This window comes from Vulpes lagopus, chromosome 9 (genome assembly GCF_018345385.1).
Source record: "Vulpes lagopus strain Blue_001 chromosome 9, ASM1834538v1, whole genome shotgun sequence".
Lineage (NCBI taxonomy): Eukaryota > Metazoa > Chordata > Mammalia > Carnivora > Canidae > Vulpes > Vulpes lagopus.
The window spans coordinates 39,117,435-39,143,986 of NC_054832.1; the positions used below are offsets into that span (position 1 = coordinate 39,117,435).

General features: G+C 40.7%; 1 protein-coding gene and 1 non-coding gene across 9 annotated transcripts in view; both read right to left on the reverse strand.

Moving 5' to 3' along the window:
- The window catches only part of CPQ (carboxypeptidase Q), a 398,816-nt gene that overhangs the window by 274,461 nt on the left and 97,803 nt on the right, over positions 1-26,552 (reverse strand). The window lies entirely within an intron of this gene.
- LOC121499195 lies at positions 19,159-19,289 on the reverse strand. The gene has a single exon (XR_005990039.1). It is a non-coding gene; the product is annotated as a small nucleolar RNA SNORA63 (small nucleolar RNA).

Below are 26,552 nucleotides of genomic sequence, written 5' to 3' on the forward strand. Positions count from 1 at the left end.
CACCACCACTTGCCCTGCCCCTCCCCTGCTCTGCTGAAAACCATCACTTCAACATACCATTCAAAGCCAGTCTCTCTCTATAAACACAATCTCCCTTTTCTTCTAAATTCCATCAATCATAAGCTTAACAGGTCCCGCTCTCAGCATGCGGTTCACTCCTTGGCATCTTTGTTCACGCTACGGTACATCACGTCTGGTTGATCTCATTCTCCCAACTCCATCTTTTGAGTCTGTTTATCCTCCAGGATGCCATGTAAGACTCTCTTTTTCAAGGAGCATTCCCTGGCTTCTGATCTCCTGTCTCATTTCCCTCCTCGCCACCCCCGGGGAAGGCTGGCTTATGAACCATCTTGGCTGGTCTTTCAGCATATCCTGGGCCTATCTGGGCCCTGCACAACTGAAACTCTTCCTGTTTATGGCTCCCTCCACTACATAAACTGTGATCTCAGGGATTGGAGCTATGTGCATTTTTTACTTGCATCTCCTGGGCCTAACAGTGCTGGCGTAGGTGCAGGCAGTTGGTCAATGAACACTCCTGGAATAGCATTGCTCCAAGTATGGTACCGCTGACTGGCCTAAAGCATTTCCATAAAAGTGCAATCTTACCTTTAAAGTTTGATAGCACTTCGCCCATAATAACTCAGCAGTCTGATTCTCTTACCAGCCAGAGCACAGTTGCATTACAATAACCAAGCAAAAAAGGCCTTGGGGCAGTCAGAATAGGAATATAAATTCTAAGTCCGAAAACTCAAGGACTTGAACACAAGAAAGCTCCTCTGCTCTCTGGTAGAGCCTCCTTACCTTTACTTCACACAAAATTCTAAATGTACTATTTAAACCTATAAACCATGAGAGACAACAAACCAAAAGGAAGAGATAAGGTTGGAGCTGATAGCACCACGAAAAACAATGTCAGAGAGACGAGTATGTAAAATACCAAATGCCGACGGAACTTTCTGCAGCACTGGACTGGAGATGTGCTGTATTTGTGCTACCACAGCGGCCATTAGACACGTATGGCTATTGAGCACTTAAAATGTGACTGATGTGACTAAGAAACTGAATTTTTAATGTCATTTATTTTAATTTGAACAGCCATGTGTGTGCAGTAGCGATTCTGTAGAACTCACAACCGCTGCAGGCTCAGCCGGTATGTAGCCAACAGCGGAAAGCACCTCCGCTGGCCCTGAGGACGTGGTTTCATGACAGCAGTAACAGATGTGACAGGCACGGTGATCACCTCCAGCAGCAGTCACAGACCAACTGGGCTGAATTCAGTATCCATCTTCTAGGAAGGCAGGGTATGTAGAAAAAGCATTTATGGAAGGCTTTTGTTCAAATTGAATAAAATAAAACGAGGCCACCTGAAGACTTAAGTCTGCTATGTTGGTCTGCGTTCTGACAAAGGAACCACTCGTGTTCTTGTACAAATCGGCAGGCTCCCATTCTTTCTGTGCTCTCAGTTCTCAAAGGTGGTACCTGAAACCTCCCGGAACACAAAACCAGTGTCCTGGCCCCACTCCGGCCTTCTCTGACCTCCCTATTTATGACGCATCCTGCTCCCCGCTCCTACCCCTCTTACCTTGCTTCACCTTTCACAGGATCTGTCAGCCTCCAGCTGTCCCTACTAGGATCACGTAAGCTTCACGGGCAGGTATAATATTTTTTATCTGTTTTATTCATTAATGTTACCAAAGTGCTTGAAATGCTGCCTGACACACATTATATGAAATTCACACACACACACACACACACACACACACACACACATTCATAATCACAAATACATGTACACACTCATATAGTGAATGATGGAAAAGAAACCAAAAAGCGGGAAAAAAATGAAAGTATAATATGCTCCATTTCCTGATCATTCTCCAAAAATGTATACTTTCAAGGAACTTGTGTATTTCTGTAGGTCAGAATAATTGACAATGATAATAATAATAATAATAGCCATATTTGGGTATCTATTGTTTATGCTGATGGCCAGAGAAATTGCAAAGTAGTCATTAGGAGGATACTGATGTCCAGGGACATACATTTACAAAACTACTACACGTTGAAGCTGAGATTTGAATCCAAGGATCGTGCTCCAACTATTAACTACATTGCTATCTTCTTTCATAAATGTAAAATAGGAAGGCTTAGGATTTTCATTTTGAGACGAATAAAGAGGAAAAGTAAATAGGTATGTAAATCTGCCTAAGTTATCACTTATCCTCCTCAGTCTACCCAGGATCTGACTCCTTAATCAAAGGCCTACTATCACACTAGGTCCCAAACCATTATCAGGGGAGTTGGGAGGGGACTCTTAGAGTCACCCCTCCCCCCCCAGGACAAGAGTCATCAGACTCTGAGAGTAATGAAAAGGATTAGGATAGTTAATTCTGAAGAAAATGTGGGACTGAAACTAAGAATGTTCACATTATAAAACGACTCTCTCGTCTACAGCTGATTCGATCATAAAAACTGTAAAAATCCTCAGGTGCCTTTTTATTCTCCACACCTAATTTTTTAAATCGATCAATTTATTTTTTAAGTGACTTACCCTGTGCATAATTACTGCTGTGGTCTCCTTGCAGAGACCACATATGCTGGCTGCTGTTGTGTTGGCTCACATCATTTTTTCTATGAATAATTTGATAAAAAGACTCCAACCTTGGCATCTCCTGACTGGATTCCTCCCAAGAAAAGTTAAGAATAGGAAGAGAGTGAAGTGAGAATTTTTATAATGTCTTCTGTTATTAAAAGGAAAGGAAAAGACTACAAACAGAAGAAACATATCTCTGGGGCTCAATTCAATATGGTATGTTTTAGAAAATTGATTCTGATTTCAGAAGACTTAGCCTCCAAACAGGAAATACTCCAGCCCCACCCAAAAGGAAGCCTAGCTTCTTATTCTCATCGCATAATCTTATACTGAGTACACTACACAACACAACTGGGTCCAGTGGAATGGCTGGTTTTTCCTGAACTCATTATGGAGAAGGGAAAACAGTTGTTCTTGGAAACTCAATGTTTTGGCTTGAAGTGGTAAGGAAATTGCAAATTCACGGCAAGATGGATAAAAGCACATCAGAGCAGTCCTTTTTTAAGTGTCCATCTGTTTATGGAGAATATTATAATTGTGCAATGCCTTTCTCGTGAAATAAACAAGTCTTGAAGATTCAAATTCATTTGACAAATTTACTGCCCTCCTACTGGGTGGGGCTTCATACTGGACAGTGGGAGCAGCATAAATTTGACAAAGTTCCAGTCCTGTTCTTAAAAACTGAGAAATCTGGGCACCAAAAACCATAAGATACCTAAAGAGGTGAAAGATTTATACTCTGAAAATGACAGAACATCTGAAAGAAATTGAGGAAGATGCTAAAGAAATAGAAAAAACATTCCCTGCTCATGGATTAGAAGAGCAAATATTGGGGTTTGGGGTTTTTTATTATTTTATTTATTTTTTCATGAGAGATACAAAGAGAGGCAGAGGGAGACACAGGATCCCCATAGAGAGCCTGATGCAGGACTCGGTCCTAGGACTCCAGGGTCACCACCCAAGCCGCTCAACCACTGAGCCACCAGATGCCCCAAACAAATATCGTTAAAATGCCTCTACTTCCCAAAGCAATCCATACATTAAATGCGATTGCATTCAAATTAACACCGGCATTTTTCACAAAGCTGAAACAAACAATCCTAAAATTTGTGTGTAATCAGAAAATACCCCAAATAGCTAAAATAACGTTGAGAAAGAAAACCAAAGCTAGAGACATCACAATCCTAGATTTCAAGCTCTATTACAAAGCTATAATCATCAAGACAGTGTGGTACTGGCACAAAAACAGACACATAGATTCATGGAACAGAACAGAGGACCCAGAAATGGACCCTCAACTCATCTTCAACAATATAAGAATATACAATGGAAAAAAGGCAGTCTTTCAACAAATGGTGTTGGGAAAACTGGACAGCCACATGTGGAAGAATGAAACTGGACCCCTTCTTACACCACACAGAAAAATAGACTCAAGATGGATGAAAGACCTAAATGTGACCCAGGAATACATGAAAAATCCTATAGGAAAAACACAAGCAGCAACCTTTTTGACCTTGGCCCCAACAACTTCCTACTAGACTTATCTCCAGAGACAAGGGAGGAAAAAGCAAAAATGAACTATAGGGACTTCATCAAGAAAAAGCCCCTGCACAGCAAAGGAAACAATCAACAAAACTAAAAGGTAAGCTATGGAGTGAGACAAGATGTTTGCAAATGTCTTATCAGATCAAGGGCTAGTATCCAAGATTTTTAAAAAACTTATCAAACTCAACACCCAGAAAACAAAAAACCCAGTCAGGAAATGGGCAAAAGACATGAACAGACATTTCTCCAAAGAAAACATATAAATGGCCAACAGACACGTGAAAAAATGTCCAACTCACTCACAATCAGGGAAACAGAAATCAAAATGACAATGAGATGCCACCTGGAATGTGTCAGAATGGCTAAAACTAGCAAGTCAGGAAAAAAACAGATGTCAGCGAGGATTCGGAGAAAGGGAAACATTCTTGCACTGTTGGTGGGAATGCAACCTGGTGCAGCCACTCTGGAAAACTGTGGAGGTTCCTCAAAATGTCAAAAATAGAGCTCCCCTACGACCCAGCATTTGCACTACTGGGGATTTACCCAAAGGATACAAACATAGTAATTCAAAGGGGCACCTGCACCCCAGTGTTTACAGCAGCAGTGTCCCCAATAGTCAAACTATGGAAAGAGCCCAGATGTCTACTAACAAATGAACGGATAAAGAAGAGGTGGTATATATACGATGGAATATTGCTCAGCCGTCAGCCGATAGAACTATAGTATATCACGGTGAGCAAAATAAGTCGGTCGGCCAAGGACAAGAACCATGTAATCTCTATGTAGAATTTAAGAAACAAAACCGATGAACATAGGAGAAAGGAAGGGAGAATAAAATAAGGTAAAAACAGGGAAGCAGGAAAACCACAAACTCTGACCTACAGGGAACAAACTGAGGGCTGCTGGAGGGGAGGTGGGTAGGGGAATAAGGTAACTGGTGATGGGCCTTAAGGAAGGCACCTGACGTAATGAGCGCTGGGTGTTCTGTGCAACTGATGAATCACTAAATTCTACCCCTGAAACTAAGATGAATTTAAGCAAAATCTTTTAAAATTCTTGAAAATACAGAGGAGAAAAGTAGGTAAACAAGAACTTTAAGAAGAGCCCAGGATGTTGCAAGTCTAAATGAATGGACAAAGTAAAACATCACAAAATAATAAATAAATTCTGACTGGGGGAAATCTAGGAAGTGTCCTATGGGATGAAACTTCAAGTGAGCCTAAGAAGACTTTAATATCCTGAAAATGAAGAAAAGGGCATTGCCAGGAAAAGAACAAAGGAGGGAAGACAACAGTGGATGAAACAGCTATTCACTTACCGCCAACAGGAGGATTCCTGCCAGGTCCCAAAACAGACAAGGAGACACTCTACAATCTTCTAATTTTCAACCAAGATATTTATGGTTCCCTATTCTCATTCTATGAGTTTCAAGAAGGCAATGAAAACAGTCTTCTTGAAATAATTGTCAGGAAAAAAAATGTTAAAGGTCAAGTATCAGGTGAGTGAAAGATAGAAGAACAAGAGGTGAAGCGCACCCCCAAACTACAGCCGCAGGTGCATGACCCACCCTCTCCAACTACCTCCTGAGATCTGGCTCAAATTAAACCTGGTCTGTCACCCAGAGAGCAAGCCCAGACCTGACTTCATCAAAATCCACGGGCACAGTAAATTATCACCATCTCTAGAGAGGCAGCTGCCTGCCTGACGGAGCAGGGCACCACGGGGACACCTGAGGACGAGCCACAAGCTAAGTGACTCGTCTGCTTTGACCTCTAAAATACAGAACTTGCACATTTTCTTGTTTCATGGAGAGGTGCCCACCACAGGACCCCTGTGTTTAATTCAGCCTATACCGTAGCACACACAAGCGGCGTGGGGACCCGACTTTGTGACACACGACGGCAACGAGCGTGGAACACGGACCAATCCTTAGCAATACGATCATTTAGATTGCAAGGTGCTTCCATTGGTAAGGCCGCAGTATGCAAGGCAGCCACACTTTGGGGGTACTTGGACTAATTTTAGGGAGCAGCACTACCACGGGCCTCGGTGGTGTCGTCTGGGGGTCCCGGGTCGTGGCTGCCTCTGCTTGGAGCTGGGATCCGAGGAGGGAGTGCTGACAGACAGGGGAGGACGCCAGGGAGGAGGAGGAGGAGGAGGAGGAGGAGGAGGAGGAGACCAGGGACACAGGGTGAGGGAGGGAGCGGGAGGAGGCTGCAGTGGGCCCGGTGACATCACAAGGGATCCCTGTAGCCTGAGACACTACTGGGGATTTACCCAAAGGATACAAACATAGTGATTCAAAGGGGCACCTGCACCCCAATGGGGACAGACATGGTGGCAAGTTCAGAGTTTCAGAAATACGACCTGCCTGGTGTGAGGGAAGGCTTGGAGGAGGCCACAGAGGCTACGGGGCCATTTGGGGGTAAGTGCCACATGCTGGTGGGGAGCAGAGGTCAGACGAGGGCAGCACGTGGGGACAGGCAGGCTGGACACACAACTTCGGGCCACCGCACTGAGGGGACACTGCTACTGCGACGGGGAAACGCCCCGCCAGCCGTTGTGCTCCATCCCCAGCCCGCCCCACCCGCGCAGCGCGCGCTCTCCTGGGGAAAGTCCTATGCAAACTGGAATTCAGTTACAGGTTCACTCAGAACAAAGATTTCTGTTGTTTGATTTTAAGATGAATCCTGCCTGTGAGATGACGATCGTCACCTAAAGCGTCTTTGTATTTCCCATACGGCGTCATGCAGCTTCCACGTGGCCTTACCAGTCACATCCCATCCCCTAACCTGGCCCGCGTCCTGGCCCCCGAGCCCCCGGGCCCCGACCTTCCCAGCCTGCAGAGGGGCAGCCACAGTGGGCCGACCCCACCAGGGTCCTCGCGACTACGGATGGGCAGCAGAGCTGGGGCCGCCCTGTGTGCCAGGAGGCGTCACAACATGACACGGGCAGGTGTGCAAGGGCTCCGGACGCACACCAAGTAGATGCAAGCAGTAATCACCTGATTTGTTTAAAACTTCACTTCAAGGCAACCACCAGGAAGAAAACAAAACTGATGGATACGACCAGCAAGTACGGAGGCCACCATTGTGTCTGGGAAGCCACCGATGCTGGGCCGAGGGCGTGGGGCCCAGCGAGCAGGAAGCTCAGGAGCCAGAGCAGCTTGGCTTGTGCTTTAAGAGACCTTTTCTTTCGGCCACAAGGACATCTCCCAGATCGGGACTTCCCCAGCCTGGATCCTGGGATGCAAACCACACTTGAGGCCGAAGCAAAGACACTACCGACTTTACATATTTATACGCAAAGCAAACAAGAAATAAATCTTAAGAGGGGCGCCTGGGTGGCTCAGCTGGTTAAGAGTCTGACTCTTGGTCTTAGCTCAGGTCGGGATCTCAGGGTCCTGGGGTCGAGCCCTGCGTCCGGGTCTGCGCTATGTGTGGAGTCTGTTTGACACTTTCTCTCCCTCTCCCTCTGTCTTCTCCCTGCCCCCACCTCTAAAATAAATGAATGAATGAATGAATGAAAGAAAGAAAGAAAGAAAGAAAGAAAGAAAGAAAGAAAGAAAGAAAAGAATGGAAAGAGAGGGAAGAGAGGGAAGAGAGGGAAGGAAGAAAGGAAGAAAGGAAAGAAAGAAAGAAAGAAAGAAAGAAAGAAAGAAAGAAAGAAAGAAAGAAGAAAGAAAAAGAAAGAAGAAAGAAAAAGAAAGAAAGAAAAAGAAAGAAAGAAAAATCTTAGGGGCTCCAAGCCATAGAAATTCGGGGTCTATTTGTTACCACTGCAATACTGAGTGAGAGCTGACTAAAATAGGAGCCCCTAATTTAAAATCTCTATCAGAGTATTTCACAATCTATAGCTGATGACAGATAAAATATAGAATGAATATATTTAATACCTTAGGGAAGACTGTGCATGAAAATGAGATAAGTACTTTCTTTGTCCTATCACACATCAAAGTGATCAAATGATCAACAGCAAATGGTAGAAAACCAACAAATCTGAAAAAGAATTTAGCGAGTGTTGGTGATTTAACACAGGCAGACCAAGACAAAGAGTTTTAAATAAGAGATAACCCCTAGAGATCATTAAAATACAGTCTCAGCGGCTTCGGTTAGCAAACCCACCTGATGTCACTTCTAAAAGAAACAAGCAGCCCTGTTGTACTATTAAATAATTCTATATAGTTTCAATAGATTTCAATATTTCATATCTGAATGTGTTTTCCCTCTAAATTCCATCTCCAAAAACCAAGAGCAAAAATGATAGGAAGTGGTGTGCTTATGTTTGTATCAAGTACAAAATAATGTTATTATAGTGTTATATCAGAGAGAAAAAAATAACTCTATGACAGCTTGGCATTCCAAAACGGGCTTTTCCATTTAGCTATGTTTTGAAATGTTAACTTCCAATGCTGTTCTTAGAGAAGCAAAACTTGGAGGGAAAATACCATAACAAAATGGAATTTTTGTCCTCAATAAGAAAAAACCTGACTCACTTTCATAATTCAGTTTGACACAGCAATTTGCCACTAGGAGATTCTAAAGACATGATGGAAATATCAGAACCATTTTACACGAAAAATCTCCTGATGCTATTTATTAAAGTCCATCGGCTGGAAGGACACAAATCCAACTGTCAATGTCGATCCCATTACAATTACAATTACAATTCAAAGCCATCACCGCGCAGTTTAAGCAAGAGAGACTTAAGCACAAGAGTATTAACCACAGTTACTTTGTTCAACATCATGTATCATCAAGGAATTGCATATTAAACAGTGAGATGACTTGATGCCCCTATTAGAATGGCAAAAATCCAAAACACTGACAATACCGAATGTTGGCGAGGAGAGGAGTGGGAGGAATTCTCATTCGCTGCTGGTAGAGATGCAAGATGGTGCAGTCACTTCAGAAGGTTCTTACAAAACTAACTATAACTCCTACCGTATGATCCAGCAACTGTACCCATTGGTTATTTACCCACAAGATTTGAAAACTTACATCCAAAAACTGCACACAGATATTTGTAGCAGCTCCGTTCTCAACCTGCCAAAACTTGGAAGCAACCAAGATATCCTTTACTAGGTAAGTGGATAAATGAAGTGTGGTTCTTATAGACGGTGGGATATTATTCAACATTTAAAAGAAATTGGCTATCAAGCCATGAAAAGACATGGAGGAGACTGAAATGCATATTTTTCAGTGAAAGAAATGAATATAAAAAGACTATATGATTCCAATATGAAATTCTGGAAAAGGCAAACTACGAAGACAGTACAAAGATTAGTGGGTGACAGGAGCGAGGGAGAGAGAAATGAATGGGTAAAGCACAGCGGGATTTTTAGGGCAATGAAACTATTCTGTATAATGCTATAATGGTAGGTACATATCATCATACATTGGTCAAAACCCGTAGGATGTACACCACCAAGACTGAACCCCAGGGTAAATTATGGGTTTGAGTGACAATGTGTAGGTTCATTAATTATAACAAATGTACCATGTGGAATGGGATAGAGTGAGAGATTTCCCTGTGTGCGGGGACTAAGTATATGAGAACTCTCTATACTTTCCCTTCAGTTTCACTGTGAACCTAAGCTGCCCTAAAAAAAAATTTTATTGACTAAAAATATATAAAAATATGTTCAAAAGAAAGTTTAGCCTGTAATCAGGAATGCTCCAGTGGAGAAGGTCTTCTTTATGTGGGAAACAGAGACTCCAGCAGAGTATGGAGCTCACACATTCAATCAACATACGTTGAGAGTTTAATTATGTGCTAAGAATGGTCCTAGAAGACTCAAAAGTAAATAAGACAGATACAATCCCTTCTCTCAAGGCATATCAATGAATACTCCCCCCATTGGTTAATTCTGTTTCCATAATAATTTTAGTCCCTGTATCAAGTTTTCTTTTTTTCTTCCTATATAAAGTTTTCTTACACATGTGAATCAGTATTCTAGAATAATTGTAACACTTTGGTTGCAGCTATGATAAATCTTTGTCCTAACCACTGAGATCAAATGACTTTTGGATTTTCACACTTACAAGTGATAGAAAATCCCAATTGGCTTAAGGAAATTTCCAACTGGCTTAAGGAAATGTGTTGGCAGGGCACCTGGCTGGTTCAGTCACCTAAGTGTCTGGCTCTTGACCTCAGGTCAGGTCTTGATCTCAGGGTCTTGAGTTCAAGCCCTGTGCTGGGCTCCATGCTAGGGGTGGAGCCTACTCAAAACAAAACAAAACAAAACAACAAAACAAAACAAAACAAAATGTGATGTGTAGATGGGCTGGCATTAGATAGTTCCTGGCTCCTATTATTGCCCCGTTTCAACTTAAAAATCTGTGTGGTGCTTTGCCCCTTCATTGTTCCATGTTCCCCCAGACCTCATATCCTTATTATACCGCCCAAGGAAAGAGGGAATGTCTCTTCCAGAAGTTCCCACAGGAAAAAAAGAGAAAGCTTCATTTTTCCAGAAGATTCAGGAAACAAATCTGTTTAAAACCATATTTTATGCCCACTCTGAATTCAAAACTATGGTCTTGGGAATGGGATGTGCTGACCACCTTACGCCAAGCAAAGCCCACCTCTAGACTTGGATAAGGGACCAATTCCAGCCAAACCATACAGCTGGGAGTGGGTGAAGGCCACCTACTCCCAGACGGAGGGAAAATGGATTCTGGGTAGCAAACAACAGATGGCCAACACAGGAGCGAGCTCTTGATATTGTCACAATATGTAGTACAGTGCTGTTCCCACATTCTGAATTCAGCGTATGTTTGCTGTGTTGAATAGACCATATTTTTCATGATCCACTTTGGCAGAGTAAAGAGCCTCTCCAGCCATTTATCCCCAACCATTTGAATTCAACAACATGAATGGGAAGTTTCTGATGAGCTTCTGAAGAACTACCAATTAATAAAAAAACAGGCACCCATTTAACACCCTTGATAGTTTATTAATCCATACCAGAAACTCAAGCATAAATGCTATGGTAATAGGAAAACTAATGCAACAGGAACCCATAGCTTGCAGGGTTCCCAAGAACCCCGGTGGGCCACTGATCACCCTTGAACCATATCTGAGAAGCCACTATTTCCTACAACTTCATGATGGAAAAGTAAAAATGTAAACATTTGCAGACTTCTCGTCAAATTGTAGGACAGGGTTTTCAAATATCTAAAGAAAATAAAATTAAGTTTGTCTGTACTTAAAATAATTACAAGAAATGAAAGGTAATAATTCAGTTCAGAAGGTAATCTTCAGTTCAGAAGATTTGCATGAAACTGATGATAACAGGAATAACTATTATAGCATACTCTGGCCAGGCACCGTGCTAACTACATGCATTGTTTCATGCAATCCTTGCCTCCGTGTGGTAGGTATTGTCGTTCCTGTTTTCTGAGGTGAAACCTGAGATTTGACCGAGGTTACAGAGTTTGGTTAGTTGCAGATTTAAGATTTAAACCCAGATCTATCTGATGGAAACTTTCTATCCCTAACTTGGATAAAGGTACAGAGAGAGCAACAGTCCTGGTGATGAGTCTAGTTAGTCATTCATATGTTTGTGTCTACAAGATGCCAAGCTACCAGACATGAACTGTCTTAGAAATCATCTCTAAGGTTTTTAGCATATTATCTTACACAGCACAATGCATTTGCTAGCTGCTACATAGGTTAGAATCTGCAGATACAGAACAACTGTTGATGAGTGGCCCTTATATATATGCTTATCCTTTCCCTCTTCATTCAACCTACTTTGAGAGTGTTCCTAGGACTGTCTCTTCAAGTGGACTTACTTGGTGGTCACTTCAGAAAAGATTTAATTAAAATAAGAATACTGAGCAAACATTTATGTAGTTCTTATTGTACACCAGACACTGCTCTAAATGTATTACTTACATTAACTCCTGATTCCTTCAACTACCCTATGATATAGGTACTTTCATAATCCTCATTAAACACAGGGTATTTTATTTATTTATTTATTCACAATTGAAATTTAATTGTTTCCAACTTTATTACCAAAATCATTTGAGACCTATAAAAATACATTGAGGGGCACCTGGGTGGCTCAGTGGTTGAGTGTCTGCCTTTGACTCAGGGTGTGATTCCAGGATCCTGGGATCAAGTCCTGAATCAGGCTCCCCGACAGGGAGCCTGCTTCTCCCTCTGTCTAGGTCTCTGTTTCTCTCTGTGTGTCTCTCATGAATAAATAAATAAAATCTTAATAAATAAATAAATAAATAAATAAATAAATAAATAAATAAATAAATAAACAAACAAATAAAATAAAATAAAATAAAATAAAATAAAATAAAATAAAATAAAATAGAAATAAATGAAGAATGTAGAGAATGCAGGTGCAGTAAAAATAATACCGTGGTTAATATCATAGAAGAAAATACATGTCATAAGGTATGTGCCTTTGCTAGAGAGGACTATAAATTTAGCTGCAAATTGCCTGGCAAACAAAGAATGAAACATAATCAGGCACAAAATAGAAATACAAACCAGTTGCTCAGGAAAAGCACAAAATTACTAACAAAAAAGTTATTTGGTGGGTCACATCATAAAGAAAATGCTACGTGATATGATAATGGGTAAGAGTCCATTTCTAGCAGGAGTATAATATATGGAGGCATCGTTCCTTTCTCTCATATCCTCTTTTTCTCTCTCCCTCAGTAATAGAACCTTTTAATCCTGATAGAAACATAACTACCTAAAAAAACAAAACAAAACAAAACAAAAAAAAGAGACCTCACTTTTCAATTTCTCTGTAGTGAGGTATGACCATGTTACTTATTGGGGGAGGCACATCTTTATCTTCCCCTTGACTCCTTTCTGGTCACTCAAATGCAGATGGAAAATGCCATCTTGCCATGAAGTAGAGTTGAAAAGGAACACCGGGGCAGGAGTCTGGGTTCCTAACCCATGAAGCACAACTACCTAGAATTTTATATGACAGCGAAAGAAACTTCTATTTTGCTTAAGCTACTACTATTATTTTGCGCTTCCCATCATTCCTAGCCAACTAAAGCATGAAGGGGACAGAACCCTCTTTTGGATTTGGAGATATTTAAACTGAGAACTGAAAGATTATGCGGAGCGGCTACCCACTAAGAAGAGTGATGACGAGTACTCCTTCCAGAAGCCCTAAAACAGGACAATTTTTCCAAGGAACTGAAGGAAGATCATTTGTCTGGAGTCTAGTGAGAAAGAGCAAAAAAAAACACAATAAAGTCTGGGAAAAAGGCAAGGACCATATCACACAGGACCTGTGGGTCATGGTAGAGTTAGAATTTGTTCAATGGCCCATGGAAGAGTGTGTGTGTGGCAGACAGTTGTCCCTCAGACATTTGCTAAATGAGTTTTTTACACGTATATTAAAAGATATCTCTTTGTGATGATAATTTTCCTAGGCAGGAGGACATGCAAAGAGGCATAAGATAGAATGTTCCTATAAAGAATACAGGTCTTGCAGTCACAGCGTAGAGAAGGGAGAGCCTTGAAGAGGCGAGACTGGTTGAAAGGAAAGACCTGGACAACGATGATGGTGGCCTGGCCTAATTCATAAAAGAAAAAAATGAATGAATCCATGATATATTTTAGAAACAGGAGAAATAGGTTTTGCTGAGTGATTTGATGTGTGGATAGAAAGAGGTGTACAATCAGGGGAATAAAAGAACCATCTGATGAGAATTTAAAAACAGAGTTTAAGGATAGACGCTCTATCAAAAGCTTAGAGTGAATGCGTATTCCATATTGTCAATTCGCAGCAGGACAATCCACATTGACGAGACCATCGATACCCTCTTACAAAAGTAAGACCAACAAGAACACATGCTCAGATCTGTGACCACCATACTTCTGGTTGGTAGTCAATGAGCTCTGATTTTCTTCAGAATACACTGGCCCAACACAGGCAAATAAATGGGTAATCAAGGCCCTACACGTACTGGAAAGGATCTGAAAGACACAGGCATTTCCCTGTCCTCAAAGAATTTAATATGTAAATATTTAACTAGTCTACAAACATATTAGCCAAAAAATTACATTAATATATTAATACATTAGCCAACAAAAGCATAAAAGTAAGCCGTGCAAAAAATGTGAGTTGGAAGAGGAGAGTTTCTGGAATCAGAGAATTCTCAGTATCCATATCCTCATGTCGTCTTTCCTCCTACTCTCCTACCTCAGTAGGCATCACCCCTCTTTTCTGAATCAATCTTTCAACTTATGCTCTGCTTTCCTAAAAAAAAATTGAGTTTAATTAATTACCCATTTTGCTTCTTATTAAGCTGTACTTCTTTGGCAAGTCACTTAAGTTCTCCAAGCTTCCAGCACTTTATCTACATAATAAATAATAAATTCACAGCCATGTTGTGAGGATGAAATGAGAACATGAAAAAACTATTGTATAAATTAGATAATAAATATAGAAATAAAACACATCCCTTTGTTACTCTCCCATTTCTCTACTTCCTCTCATGGGCAAGTTATATGAACGATCTATCTTCTCCTTCCATTATTTATTCCTTCCCTCTTTCCCTGGCTTTAGTTGTTACTAGCTTTATTCAGATTAAATTCACTTACAATACAATTCACCCATTTAAAGTGTACCATTCAGTAGTTTTTAGTGTATTCACGGAGGTATGCAACCATCACTACAATAAATTTTAGGACGCCCCATCACCTCCAAGACAGACACCACAGCATGAGCAGACACATCCCATTCCACATGTCCCACCACCACCTCCAATCTACTAATCTACTTTCTGTTTCTATGGATTTGCCTATTCTGGACATTTTTATGTAAATGGAATCATACAAAATGCAGTCCTTTGTGACTGGCTTTTTCCCCTTATCCTGATGTTTTTGAGGTTCATTCATATTTTAACATGCATCAATATTTCATTCCTTTTTATTGCCAAATAATATTCTATTATATAAATATACTTTTTTTTTTTTTTTAATTCATGCAGCAGTTGCTTCAGGACTCATCTTTGTATTCCTGCAGTGAATCCTATGATGCCTGTGAGGGCTGTAAGCCCCCATATCAGCAACTATACATTCCTTGTTTCTGTACCAACAGCATGTGCACATCGCTGGCATAAAGCAGGTACTCAATACGTCTGTTCATTGAATGAAAGAATGATATTTAAAAATCAATTACTGGGGGACGCCTGGGTGGCTCAGCGGTTGGGCACCTGCCTTCAGCTCAGGTCATGATCCCGGGATCCAGGATCAAATCCCACAGCAGGCTCCTTGTGGGGAGCCTGCTTCTCCCTCTGCCTGTGTCTCTGCCTCTCTCTCTCTCTCTCTCTGTCTCTCATGAACAAATAAATAAATCGTTTTAAAAAAATCATTTATCGAAATAACGTATATGCTGAAAGCAAGATCTATACAAACACACATATCTAGATTCAGGTTAGTGTAGTTCATTCATCAACCCTTACATAGCCCTAATAACTAATTTTACAAAGTGAACTGACTGCTCCCCTCCATGTAGCCTAAATTTCTTAACTTAGAATGAAAGCTCCCTTGGAGTGTGCATCCATGCAGAGTTCCTTCACAGTTCTGCATGAAAAATCTTTGGCTTTCCAGCTTCTAGTCTTTCTAGTGAAAAATGTGTTGTCTCCAAAATAATCAGAATAACGAGGTGTTTATTTGCCTCCACAGCACTCACCATCCACAGTCTAAGCAATACAGAATCCCTGTAGTTTTGTATTTCCCTGATGGGGGTGGGGTCGGGTGGGGTGGGGGAATAGAGCTTAAGGAAACCAACAGATTGATTTTATGTCCATTAAAAAATTAAAGCCAACTTAAATGAATTTAGGTCTATTGTCTGGTCTCATCCTCGATTTAGGTGGTAAATAGAATAACGACCAAAAATGTATTACTCCTTCAAGAACTATGTGATACCTTGTTTGAGACCTAAAGAGAGCAAAAAATAAATATAAGACATTTTTTAGGCCGAAGCAACAAATTAATTGGAAGCGATGATATCATTAATCACATGCAATATATGGCTACCCGAATATCATAGAGAGGCCTGCTTTAGTGCCTGTAGGATCTAGAGCAAGAGGATGTCAATCCTGAAGGAACCTGCCCTGTCCAGCTGCCAGAATCAAAAGCCGCTCACCTATAGGGTGGAATGGTACGATGCGTTGATCTGCTGCCTGGATGCCAGGGGTGACAACGGTCCTGGGTGCCGGTGTGAGCCACCATCTTCCTAACCGCCCCTAATCCATCCCTCACCTCCTGACGCCACTCTGACCACATACCCCCAGGCCCTGTTTCTCTTGGTAATTTCCTCAAGGACTCAAGTCCAGCCCTGAACACCAGAGTGACAGTCTGGCATCCTCAGTTTCTCACCTAATTCCTACTTGTCTTTTGTGTTGGATTCCTTCTTCCAGAATCTAATCCGTCAATTCCCAGAATATGTCCTGATCTGTAAGTAAAACGACAGACCGGGATCAAGAAATAACACATGGTCAGAACAGAGTCACCTAGACACGCACAGTTGTTCCCTTACCTTGGAAAGGCACCGTGAAGAGCTTGTCAGTGTGGGCAGCACCACTGCTCTCCGCGTCCCCCTGGATGCTTGGATGCTCATCTCTGCCAGCAATCCCCAGGCCTCACCCACTTCCGGTCTTAGTTTTTTCTCTCCTTTTCCATCAGAAGTGCCTAGAATATCTCTTGATCAAATAGGAGAACGGCTGAGCCGCACTGAGGTTCATGTTGGAAGATGGTAAAAGTTATGGGTAGTTTGGAGCCAAATTCTAGAAGGCCTCCACCTGCCACCTACACTGAAGTATCTGGACTTTCTCCTATTGTCACTATGGGAAAGGAGGGGAACAGTGGAGGTTTACGAGTAGGAGAAGGACAAAACGGAATCACAACTTGTGTTATAACCACCTCCTTCTGACCTCACCCCACAGGACCGAAATCATAGGAAGAACTCTTCCACTTGAATGAGGGCCCAAATCACTGCCAGGCTTAATGACAAAAAGTTTCGCTTTCTTTAAGATGAATGTGTCGTTTTTTCATGAAGAGAAGAAGTAGCAGATACCAGCTCAGCTTGAGAAGAAAACCTTGAGAGGGACTCAGTATTTTCTAAGATCAAGCTCGGATCTGTTTGTTGTCTTGGCTGTTCTGGCTGCAGCGCTGTTCTTTCCTCCCCTGTGAATGGACCTGCCCCAGGCCCTTAGGATTTTACAAAAGATCAAGACCCCATTCCTGCTCTCAAGGACTTCATTATCTAAGGAGCCCTCCTAACCACCTATCATTCCCTGACCTCAACCCCCCTGACCCAGTTTCATGGCTGCACCTGAGACGTTCAGAACAGTCTGCCCAAGAGCAACGAGACTACCTCCCAATCACACTAGCATTTCAACCCCTCATGCAATATTTTACAGCAATTACTTTCAAAAAGAGAAGTTCTTTATTATGCATGAGGCAAGAGACATAGACTAGCCACATTTATTTCAATAAACAGTTATAAATTAATACATGCTGTTTAGTGAATAGACATGCCGCTTTTCAAAGTGATTTTAATTCTTTTAAATTTTAATGTAAATTTAAATGTAATTAAAGATGAATGGCTGGGGAATATTTTTGCTAAGGCATATAACCCAGTAAAGATGCCAAACCATCTTGAAAGCATATGAAAGTCTGAGAGGTTATGATGCTTTTTTTTTTTTCTTTAATGGGATGAGGGTAGAGTGTAAACAGAAAAATACCTGTGTAAAAAAAAAAAAAATCTATACTGAAATAAAGTAGTGTTCTTAAATGCAAATACTGCTATAGTAGAATATTGAAAAGAATCCATTTGGTAAAAATGTAATATCTCTCTTTGGGTACTCCAAAGAGAATTGCCTCATAAGACTATATAATGGTAAATGAAAATAAAAATCCACAAAGAAAAGGAGTTATTGGGTTAATCTTCCAACTATCACAGTCACTAATGGATTTCTAAATAAATCCCATAAACAAACATTTGGCTTATATTCAAGTTCCTCTTTCTTTCTACCTACTCCCATTTACACCGTCACTCATGGTGAAATGCGATTTATGTAAAGTAAATAAGCACAAGTATTGGATTTATTCCCCAAATATTTTCACATCCTAACCAAAAACACATTTGGATAAATATCTATAAATGTTGCAAGAAGTTAGTGGCCCTTGACATATTTGAAAGGTTAAATCAACAAGGCAGCAAATGATTTTAAATTGTTTACCAAAATTAGAACATAGGTTTAAATCACCTTGGAGTAGAAACACAGTTATTAATAATGACTACAATATAGACTTTTTGCTTTCTACTATAATTATATCTCATAAATTTAAATATTTGTGTAACATACCAGTAAAATAATTCAGTATCTAACATTTTCTTGTCAATTTCATTTACTTTTTATTCTGTGTCTGAAAACAGTCATACTAACCATAATATTATTTTGATGAATTCTTAATGCACCTCAAAATTTATACAGCTAATTAGATTTTATCCCATTTTGTTTTAAGAAAAATTAATAAGGTTAGTAAAAATTAAAAATAATGATAAATCTAGCCAGTTACAGTGAATCAAGGGCCTAGTGCTTTTTTTTCTGTTACCTAAAAGTAAGACACGGTCCCCTTATTTCTATAATCAAGGTAAAATATTACTTTTTAAAATAAAAATGTCTATAAAATGCTATAAAGAATACCATACTGATAATAAGCTATAGTTCAGATTTTAAGATTTGTGGAAAATTGATCTTAGATACAGTGAAATTCTTTAGTCATAAAGAGTTCCAAAGATACTCAAAGACCCTCAAAGATCTAGAACATCTTATTAGTTTAAACTTGGAAAGTTTCAGTGATAAATTATTTGAGCAGACTCTCAAAATGAGATTCAATTACAATTTTATTTTGAAAGATAACCTTCTTTAAAAAAAATGAAATGTAGCCTTCTTAAAAAAAAACTGGATAACATTTCTATTATTATTATTTTTATTATTATTATTATTATTACCGACATGTATGAGGCCAAGTGTCCCTGGCTGCTACAGGGGAATAGCAGACAGATACAGTCAAGAAACAACTTTATTTTGAGCAGAGGGAATGACAATACAGCACTTAACAGCTATGTTGTAGTCTAAATCCAAACTGAGTAACATTCCCCTTTACTTGTGGGTTAAGCTCCATTTCTTTTGTCATTTTAACATTTCTGGGTGCAATGCTTTCTATCGAGCACTCAAAGGACCCAAAGAGAAATAAGACAGGAGCCACATCTTCAAAAATTTTACAGACCGGTTGGCAGTTGCTTCGGCGCAAAATTAACACCGGAGTGAATGGATCTGAGGAGTCTATGGCCGCCTCTCACAAACAGGAGGTCCTAACTAGATGCCCAGGGAGTCAGGTAAACCTTCCACTGTAATACTGAGGCTCAGCAGTCAACAGGTGAAGGTGAACAGACTCTACCTGTTTGGCTTGGTCTGCATCGCTACACCCTGGACCGAGAAATGACACTCCTTCGATGATACACGTGTGCAAAGTGTGTTACTCTTAGAGCACTTCCACGCACATCCTCTCACTCAGGTCTCCCAGCAAGCCCACAAGACTCTATCCCTCACTGTCTACCCAGGAAAACTAAGGTCAACACATTCAACCACTTGTCCAAAGTCACTCTAACCACTGAGAGGTTGGGACCCTACTAGTTTCTCTTCTTTCCGTGCTCCCCAATATTTCACTCTGCCTCGCCACGGTTCCATGAGGTGCTCCCATTCACATGTTCTCAGCACTCACTGACCATCAGCAATGGAGTGGGCACTTGGGATAGAAAGTGTGTAGGATACGGTGCCTTATCTCTAAAAGATGGTAAGACGAATTCATAAAGAGCTAATTGTGGCATAACCTGGTAAATACAGACGGGGCTGCCCAGAGATGTCCTAATGTGCAGGAGTGAGGAGAAATCAAGGAGAGCCTCCTAAAGAAGGTGAATTCCAAACTGGATCTCCAAGGGTAGGTGGGAGTTAGGTGGGGGAGAGAGGAGGTGGGAGTCCCGGGGTGGGGGGGCAGGGAGGACGCTGTTCCAGGTAGGCATTCAGCATAAATGAGCAGCAGCAAAGAGAGAAACCACACGATGTGTAAGGAGGACTTCTTAGCAAGTGTGAGTTACCAGGGACTAAGGTTCACTCACTGCAAAAGGTGAGGCTGAAAAATTCATTACTCGAAAGCTAGAACTAAAATATATAAACTATACAGGGGATTTATGTTGATTTGTAATAGAAGATTGCTCTTTTCTCTTTCAACATTACATCTTCTACATTTTCACAAACCAACTATTTTTACCTACTTCGATTTTTTAATCAGCTTTATACTGAAGTACAATTTATTCACAGTAAAATAATCCATTGTCACTACACAATTCTGTGAGTTTTGACAAATATATTTAGTCACGTAACCACCACTGCAATCAGGCTATAGGAAATTTCCATCACTTGAGAAAGTTCCCTCTGGCTTCTTGCAGTCAATCCCTTCTCCCATCCCTGAGCCCTGGCCACCAGTAATCTTTCTGTCACTAAACTTTTGCTTTTTCATAGAACTTCATATAAATGGAATCATATGGTATGCAATGGTTTTTGTCTATCTTCTTTTACTCAGAAGAATGCTCTGGCGGGGCCCCTGGGTGGCTCAGTGGTTGAGCATCTGCCGTTGGCCCAGGGCATGACCCCAGGGTCCCAGGATCAAGTCCCGCACTGGGTGCCCTGCATGGAGCCTGCTTCTCCCTCAGCCTGTGTCTCTGCCTGTCTCTGTGTCTCTCATGAATAAATAAATACAATCGAAAGAAAAGAGAGAGAAAGAAAGAAAGAAAGAAGAAAGAAAGGAAAGAAAGAAAGAAAGAAAGAAAGAAAGAAAGAAAGAAAGAAAGAAAGAAAGAAAGAAAGAAAGAAAGAAAGAAAGAAAAGAAAGAAAGAGAAAGGAAAGAAAGAAAGAAAGAAAGAGAAAGAAAAGAAAAAGAAAAAGAATGCTTTGAAGAGTCATCCATGTTGTGCTGTCCATCCATCCTCCATTCCTTTGTATTGCTAAATAGGATCCCCTGCATGGATGTGCCATGTTGTGTCTATGCACAGTAACGGATGCACCATGTTGTGCTCACTTGCCCACCAGGTGATGGACATGTGCATGTGGGCTGCTGCTAATTATTAGCTATTATGAATAAAACTACCGTGAATATTCACATACAAGCCTTTGTGTGGCATATGTTTTCATTTCTCTTGGGTAAATATCTAAGAGTGGAATTGCTGGGTTTTATAGTAAGTACGCATTTGACTTGATAGGAAACTGCTTTTTAAACAAATTGAAACTGTGGGGCAATAATTGTTCATTCTCGTAAAGATTCTTTTGGTCACACAACCCAAAGCCCTTCTCAACTGTCCCACCCAGTTCATGAATTTGGCATCATTAACACCGTTATGTGAACTCCACCATGAGGCCCTGGAGAAGCTTACGGACAAAGGACTTCCAGCTAGCACTTCTAAACTCCTGTCCTTTCCAGGTCTTATAAGCACCACGAAGGAGAACACAGGTGGGTGTAGAGGATATTTGAACTATTAATTGGACTGATAAAGAAGGTTCCTTTCTTCCCATAGACCCTGCATGAGGAATTTGTCCTGTGATGTTCCCAAATTCAGCTCTAGAAAATACTAGCAAAAATCCATTGGATTTCTCTCCCAGTGGAGGAACAAGAATAGAAAACAACAGCAGAAATGCCAGAAGCATCCATCTTTGAGGGGAGTGGGCTATAAGCCAAATTCTGTGATGACAGGGATCAGGGACTTTCCACGCTCTGTGTATCCAGGCTCATTGTGATCCCACAACAACCTCTGTCAGAGCCAGGCCAGACACCTGGTGGCTGTAGCTCAACCATCAAGCCCCCCTTCACTGCTTCATGAATTTTATTTTTCTTTCGTTGGCTCAAAGAAAGATTCAGGTAATTTAAAAGGAGCTTTCCCCCATTTTCATAAATAATAGTCACAATCTTACCAGCCTTCCTAAAAATCACTAACAAATGTTTGGTTTGATAAAACTGAATAGCATACAAATGAGGACAAAATTAACATTATCTGGATTCAACAGCAACCCCAAGATGCAGTCACGGTCTCCACAGAGTGGCTTGTAAAAGTAGCAACAGCACCGAATCCCTGCTTTGCCCAAGGCCATGAAAAGTGCATTTTTCTTTTAAGGGTGAGAATCGCTCACAGACGTTCACCCTGACATTGTCCCTGGTCCCAAGATTAATATATTCAACTGTTTGACAACCTGAAATGGGAAAAGAGCTTTTCAAATCTGAATATAAACACACTGTTTCCAAGGTTGATCTGGGTCTGAACACAATCTGTCTTTACAAGTTAGTATCTAACGCTCATCCCATGTATCTGGGATCAGTGATTCCAAAATTGAGTGTTGAAGAAGCTACAGTTGTGCTTATCTTCACAAGGCAGAGGTTTCTTGAGACAAAATTGCCAGAAGCTATTGGATAAGTGATCTCCAAGATACACATAGTTGGTGAAAAGAGCAAAAAGAGGCGTCTGGGTGGCTCTGTAAGTGACGTGTCTGCCTTCGGCCCAGGCCATGTGATTCTGCTCAGGGTCCTGGGATCGAGTCCCACATCAAGCTCCCTACTTAGCGTGGAGTCTGCTTCTCCCTCTCCCCTGCTCAGGCTCCCTCGTTTTCTCTCAAATAAATAAATACAATCTTCTTTTAAAAAGAAGAGCAAAGAGCATTAACTGTACAGGTAGGAAAGGAAGGTCTCTACCACAGACCACCATGGGAAGGACCCACGGCAAGCATTTAGCATGGTTTTCCCGGGACCGGGCGTCAGTGCTACAATAAATACTTACTTTCCTTGCATTGCTAGGCTTTCTCTTCATTGTGGTCATATATTAACTCCCTTTGTCCTCTTCTCCCCACTTTAATAAATCATGAATATGTGATCATTAATTATGTAATTTTAATTATATAATAAAAAAGATAATACAGACATACTTCACCCTCCTTACATCTTAATGTTTTGTCATCTTTGCTTCAGTTCTTATTTTCTTTAGATAAGCATCCATAGTGCAATGCCTTTTCTTCCCCATCCCAGGCTCCTTCTCTCGAGAGATAACGCTTATTACCTGGGGTTCAGACTATGCATGCTTGTACCTTCAGTGCATACAGATGTATGAACATGGCATTACTTGTGTGTTCTTTGACTTCATATAAATTGTATGAGTACCTATGTTTCAACTCACTTTTCTAAATTCAGTGTTTTTTGTTAAAGTAATTCAGGCTGATGCATGTAACTCTACTCATCCATTTTATTTTTTTATTTTTTTATTTTTTATTTTTTTGAAGTATAGCCAACCAGTGTTTCCAACAGCTTTATTGAGATATAAGCCATATACCATATAATGCACTTAAAGTATAAAACTCAGTTTTTTTGCTATATATTATTATTAATTTTAGTAATATATAAAAATAAAAAATATTTTAAAAATTGCAATTTTAACTGTGTAATTCAGTGACATTAATTATTTTCAGGTGTGCAACCATCACCACTACATATTGCCAAGCTTTATCACCCTAAATGGAAACTCTGTAACTATTAAGCTATAACTCCTGTTCCCCTATCTCTATAGACCCTGATAACCTCTAATCTATTTTCTGTCACTAAGAATTTGCCTATTCTAGGTACCTAATTTAAATGGAATCATACAATATGTGTCCTACTGTATCTGGCTCATTTCACTTAGCATAGTGTTTTCAAGGTTCATCCATGTTGTAGCATTAAATAGAACTTTGTTCCTTCTTATGACTGAATAATATTCCGTTGTATTTTATCTTTTTAAAGATTTTATTTATTTATTTATTCATGAGAGACACAGAGACAGAGAGAGGCAGAGACACAGGAGGAGGGAGAAGCAGGCTCCACACAGGGAGCCTGACATGGGACCAGATCCCGGGTCTCCAGGATGACACCTTGGGCTGAAGGCAGCGCTAAACTGCTGAGCCATCCAGGCTGCCCTAACTCATCCATTTTAACTGCTTCCTGGTATTGCCTTGTACAAACCTGCTTCAGTTTATTTACCCATTCTCCCATAATAATAACTTATTATTACAAAAACCAATGAGCATGCTCGTGAACGTCTCCTTAAGCACTGTGTGAGCGTCTCCGCATGGTGTGTGCCTAGACACGCTCACTTACACAGGAGCACTCTAAAGTGGCTGGAGTGGCAACTCATACCCCTCTAGTGCTCAGAGTTTCTGCAGCTCCATAGCATTTTGCTGAAGTCCAACTTTTCAAGTTTTGTTGAATTTGAATATTAGCTCATTGTTATTATAGTTTCAATAAATATATAAGTGGGGTAGGAATGTAAGTTATCACCAGGGCACAAAAAGACACCCTGCTAAGTCAATATCTTCACTAAAACAGCAGCAAGTTCATCTAAAGCTGTGCTAGCCTCATCCCCTCATCCGTCCCACCTTGTGCTAGGGATATCTGACTCTCCACCCTAAATCCCAACGTGGTTCCATCCCCATACATCAGCACCCAGTTTCAAAGGGCTCTAGTGGCCATGCACATAAAATGCTGTGGTTGACCTCTTGGCCAGAGGTGACTAGGATCCAGCCAGCCTCTGGACCCACCCAGAAGGTCACATACAGCTCTGTTACCAGCCCCATCCAGCCGGATTTCATTCCAACCATGTCCTCTTGTGGAGGGCAAATGAGGGAGTGTTATCGCACAGAGCAAATTCCTATGGCAACCAAGCAAGGTCATTTAGTATAACTAAATCTATATGAGGGCATAAGGAGAACATCTGAGTGATGTCCCAAGTTTCAGAAATCAATGGAAAAACTTCCATGTGGGACAACCTACAATGAGTGAGTCTGTCTCAGCAATTCTTTTTGTAATTGCACGAGACACACAAATCAATAACTGAATGGTACCCAAAGTGATGATACCGACTATATCGTGTAGCTTAGCAACATTACATACAGGAAAAAAAAAAACTAGAAATAACAAGAATATCCAATAATGAAGGACTCATACAATAAAATGCTATGTGCCAGGCAGTGAATGCTTTAACTGTATTACCTCATTTTGCCCTGACTTTAACCCTATAAGGTAAACACTATTACAATCTCCATTTTTGCAGAAAACAGAACAGGGCCTTTCAAATATTAAATAATTTGATAAAGGTCACATTTGCCAATTATGGATTAAACCAGGATTCATGCTCAAAGCCAGGTTCTAAACAACCGCACTATATTCTCATTTAAAAAAAAGAGAGAGAGGTACCTGGGTGGCTCAGTTGGTTCAGTGACCAACTCTTGGTTTCTGCTAAGGTCATGATCTCAGGGTCGTGACATGGAGCCCAGTGTCAGGCTCTGTGCTCAGCAAGGAGTCACTTGTGGATTCTCTCTCTCTCTCTCTCTCTCTCTGTCTCCCCCCACCCCTGCTCCTTTCTCCACTCACATTCTCTCTCTCTCTCTCTCCATGTCATAAACAAACAAACAAACAAACAAACCTTCAAAAGAAAAAGAGGAGGTGCACCCAAAACCATAAGATACCTAGGAATAAACATAATCAAAGAGATAAAGTATCTGTACTCAGAAAACTATGTAACACTCATGAAAGGAACTGAGGAAGATGTAACAAGATGGAAAAACATTCCATGCTCATGGATTGGAATAACAAATATAATAATAAATATTGTAAAAATGTCTATGCTACCCAGGGCAGTTTATCATGTTCAATTCAAAACCTACCAAAATACCATGGACTTTCTTCACAGAGTTGGAACAAATAATCTTGATATTTGTATGGAACCAGAAAAGACCCCGAATAGCCAGGGGAATATTAAAAAAGAAAACCATAGCTGGGGGCATCACAATGCCAGATTTCAAGCTGTATTACAAAGCTGTGGTCATCAAGACAGTGTGGTACTGGCACAAAAACAGACACATAGATCAATGGAACAGAATAGAGAACCCAGAAATGGGCCCTCAACTCTATGGTCAACTAATATTCGACAAAGCAGGAAAGACTATCCACTGGAAAAAAGACAGTCTCTTCAATAAATGGTGCTGGGAAAATTGGACAGCCACATGCAGAAGAATGAAACTACACCACTCTCTCACACCAGACACAAGGATAAACTCAAAATGGATGAAAGATCTAAATGTGAGACAAGATTCCATCTAAATGTGAGACAAGACAGAAGCAAAAATGAAATGTTGGGACTTCATTAAGATAAAAAGCTTCTGCACAGCACAGGACACAGTCAACAAAACTAAAAGACAACCTACAGATGGGAGAAGATATTTGCAAATGACCTATCAGATAAAGGGCTAGTTTTCAAGATCTACAAAGAACTTCTTAAAC